The sequence below is a fragment of the Sinocyclocheilus grahami genome, unplaced genomic scaffold, assembly GCF_001515645.1.
Source record: "Sinocyclocheilus grahami isolate Dianchi unplaced genomic scaffold, SAMN03320097.WGS_v1.1 scaffold4271.1, whole genome shotgun sequence".
Lineage (NCBI taxonomy): Eukaryota > Metazoa > Chordata > Actinopteri > Cypriniformes > Cyprinidae > Sinocyclocheilus > Sinocyclocheilus grahami.
In genome coordinates, this window is record NW_015509241.1 from 1 (window position 1) to 4,133 (window position 4,133).

General features: G+C 35.9%; 1 long non-coding RNA gene across 1 annotated transcript; it reads right to left on the minus strand.

The window, feature by feature from the left end:
• Nucleotides 1-742: 742 nt before the first annotated feature.
• Nucleotides 743-2,286, minus strand: LOC107576744 (uncharacterized). The gene is made up of 3 exons (XR_001608113.1): nucleotides 2,214-2,286; nucleotides 1,184-1,223; nucleotides 743-882 (listed from the first exon to the last, which is right to left on the minus strand). It is a non-coding gene; the product is annotated as an uncharacterized lncRNA (long non-coding RNA).
• Nucleotides 2,287-4,133: the final 1,847 nt, after the last annotated feature.

Sequence of the window (4,133 nt, forward strand, 5' to 3'; positions counted from 1 at the left end):
AAAGACAAATCAGTTCATTCAACTTTCGTTTCATTTCAACTTTAAACTCAACTACTTGACTTGATCCATATCATTTAACATAATAACAGCAATTGGATAAAAAAAAAAACATCCCTTGTTCATTAAACATTTTGTCTAATTTGATTATAGTTAGTATGGTTTGACACATTTAAATCGATTCCACAGATTTTTCCTCCAAAACAAATGAATTTTAAAAAGTTCAAGAATCAAACTTCTAGTCTTCATTTTTTTCAAAACCCCAGACATTCTCATCTAAAACAACCCACAAAAACTGCTCTCAGAAGCTCAGGTTAACAGAGAAACCATCTGCACAAAAAACAGACACATGACACCACCTTGTGGAGATGACTGAAGCTAAGGAGAAAAATACTTCGAGTTGTATTGAAATTATTATAAAGAGTCAGTAGTCGTCAAGTGTATGGCCTCAGCAACATACTGTGTATGCATTGTTCAATGCACAAATCATTTAATAAACACTTTCTATGAAACACACAAATTAAACTTTGTAATTTTGATTAAAAGTATCCAAAGGTAAGGACAAATAACATATTGTGTTTTTAGAAGAACAAAATAAACCGTTAGCAGAACACAAGCAGCATTTATTTCTGCAACAGTCTGTGAATGTCACATAATGCATGACAGACAATAGGTTCAACCTTATGCAAAACTACTTGTTAAGTAGCACATATTATATTAAAATAAAAAAAGGTGTGATACTGACCATGAATGAGTGATCCATTGAGCCACTGTATGTAGTAGTTTTTTGGTAGAGAGAGCACAATCTCATAACTGATTATAGAAAATGGTAAGAGAAGGACAGCTCCTCCAGACACTGCCAGTGTGAATGTACACAGGTACATCCTGAGAAAAGGCAGAAACAAAGTAAAAAGTTAGTGAAAAGCATGGTAATAATTCTTGTACATTATTATGAATGATTTTGAATCCGTTTTATTTTCACATTTAAGGTAATGATGTAACAATATGGGGTTACATTAAGAAAACACAAGTGGCTACAACTCAAGGTACAGTGGAAGATTTTATAAGAAAATGTTAAACTAAGGATTCTTTGATATTAAGTTGTATATACCTGGATCCTTTAAATGCACTATAAAAAAACAGCACTTGTTATCATGCCAGATACGGTCAGTATCAAACAACTCACGATATTCTGTTGACAATGGCATCCTCATCTTCCTGATCATCTGTTGGCATAAGAAAAAAACATAAAATCAACCAATAAACCAGACACAGATTTAAAGTCATTTTGTTTTTGATAGAGATTATGTTCTTCGTGCTTAGCGCTGTGATGCTCTGACAATCTTTATCAGAAGTGACAGTCAGCGTTTAATTTCTTTACTGTGAATTTGCAACACAAACAGCCTCAGCTACAGAGGTCACAGAAACATGACAGATGTTTTAATAAGTCTAAAGCATGATCTGTCTTCATTTAACTAAAAGCTACTTGAAAACAATACTGGTTAATCATAAATCACAAATATGTGAATAAACCTTTACAATCAACCGGCCAGATGGAGGCTGTCAAGAGTTAATGCGGGTTCGAGAGTAGAGGGGGAGAGGAATGACTTAAGAAGTGGCAAAAAGCGTAAGAGAGAAATGGATAGAAAGTGCAGAACAGCACTTTAAACTAATTACACAAATTGCATTGAAAAAGCCTCTACATGAGGCCTGAGGTCCTAGAGCTTTACAGTCATGCTTCACAATAGCAGCTGTACTTTTATAGAGACAGGAGTCTTTAGAACAACCTAGTTTAACCGGTGATCACCGCTCTCCACAGGGGTTAGCTGACATTACTTATGCTACTTTTAAATAGGAGGGCATGACCTGATCAGGAACTAAAATCGTCCTCATGTGTAAAGGAGGCTTGAGGTGGCAGCACCTTGTGTTATGGAGCTGAATAATGCTCAAAAGATTACTATAAGGTGTTATGGAGTTCTAAAAGGTGTAAACCCCCTAAAAGTGTGCAAGCAACCAAACAACCTGTCCTTTTGTCATCTAGGAATTTGATCTACACTAAATCTGAGGAGCTCACAGGTATTATCAAGTTATAAATATTAATATGGGTAAACAATTAATATATAAATATAATTATACATAGTAAATATTATGAATACAATTGCATTTAAATAGTACAAGAGTTTGATCAGAAACAGAACTGTATTATTCATGCTTACCGCTTTTTCTCTTGTAGCGTGAGATGATGCAGTACGACACAATGTACAGCACTGCAAACAGGAGGAAGCAGACCTAGAAACACACGAGACCGGAGTGTATTTTAAGAATATGGACTGATGGATGTGTGTATGTAAACATGCCGTTCATGTTTGAACTTTTACTCATATTACACCTTGCTTGTATCCTCAGAGAAGTACAGAGCACTAACAAAGTTCTGCATTAGATAAATGCAATTGTGCTCCACCATTAAAATAAACCTACAACAGGGTTAAGTATCTGTTAACACAAGGAATTCAGATTAGAAGGAATTCATAGCTCAGGTATATTGGAATAACAAATAACTTCTATTAAAGCATAAATAATATTCTTAATAACCCTTTGCAGAGTGAAGCACACACGTTTTGTGTGCTCCACTGGAAGACAGCACTCAAAATCCACACCTCCAGACAAACCAAACCAAAACCTAATAATACAGGAACATTCAGCAAATCTGCTCTTCAATGAACTGTATTCATAATCATATTTGTTATTAATCTTAAAGCTTGACAATGTCAAACACTGGTCAGCAGTCTCACAAGCTAAAGAGCCCAATCTAAAAAAAAAAAAGATAAACTTTGGTGATGCCTGCTAGGGAAAGTCCACAAATAATAAAACCCAGAATATTGTAGCAACAGCAAAGTGACATCCAACAGATTTCAGATTTTTACTGATATCTGGCATATAGCCACATAAAAAGATTGCACACTAAAAATTATTACATTGATATTTATCATTAAACATGGCTTCTTTCAAAATAAATTTATTTCGCGTCGGAAATGTAACGCCCCTTATCATAATCACGAGCTTCAGCTTTCAAAGTAAATATCAAGACAGTTAATAATGTCCTTAAGTTTTACCATCAGTTCAAGCCCGAAAGGGCAACAGAGTCGCGTGACAGACACAGTGATGATGCAGTACACAAGCTGACGTGCTATGATTTCTGACAGGCAGTTCACTCTCCTGTGATGTGACCCTGTTCAACTAACACACACACACACGACACATTACTCTGCATTTGAACAGTCAATGGCAAATACTTAAACTAGTAACAAAACATGCTTGCAGTCGCTGATTCAGAAGCGCCAGATTGTCATAGCCAAGTCAGAATTTACCCTTTTTTTTTTCTTTTTCTTTTTTTTTAGAAATAGCCTTTGTGCACAGCCAGCCTTGTACTCTTCTAGGTTCAAAAAACTGTGGTCCATAAAATGCGTTGCACAAATTCGAACATCTGGGTTGTGCTGTTCTGTTGTAAATAAATCTTAACCAGTGATTCCTAATTGCATCTACTTCTGGAAGGCCAAATAAAGTGCTTTTGCTTTCGCACTGAAACACAGCGTCTCCCTGACATGGCTGCATCAACACTACTGCTGTCCCTGAAACCACACCTTTTTTCTTTGCGTGCACATTTGGGTGGCATTATGCTAATATTTCCACATAGTGAGGTAGACATGTGGGGGCGTGTTAGAACGAGCCGTTTTAGGGGGGCGTGGCTGACTATTAACTTTTATATAGAATATCTCTTTGGATTTGAGACTTTACAGATCTTCTATATGAACCAAGAGCTTGTAACACTCCAAAGAGAAATGAAAACTTGAAAGCGCATCATATGACCCCTTTAAGCAGCAACAGTGATCTTAGCACAAGCAATCACCATGTTGAAAATCCTTGTTTAATAAACACAGGACAGTGACTGACTGAATTAATTTGTTATAAATATAAAATACTTTGACAAAATAGCTTTAGAAAATAAGGATTGTTTGTTTGGTAAAGGCCAAAATATATCAAGATTCTTGTATTTCATACAGTTTAGAAACTGCCTGGCCTCAGGTCCTTACACCTCAGGTCCTTACACTGGCTTCCAGTTATATTTAGGATTGATT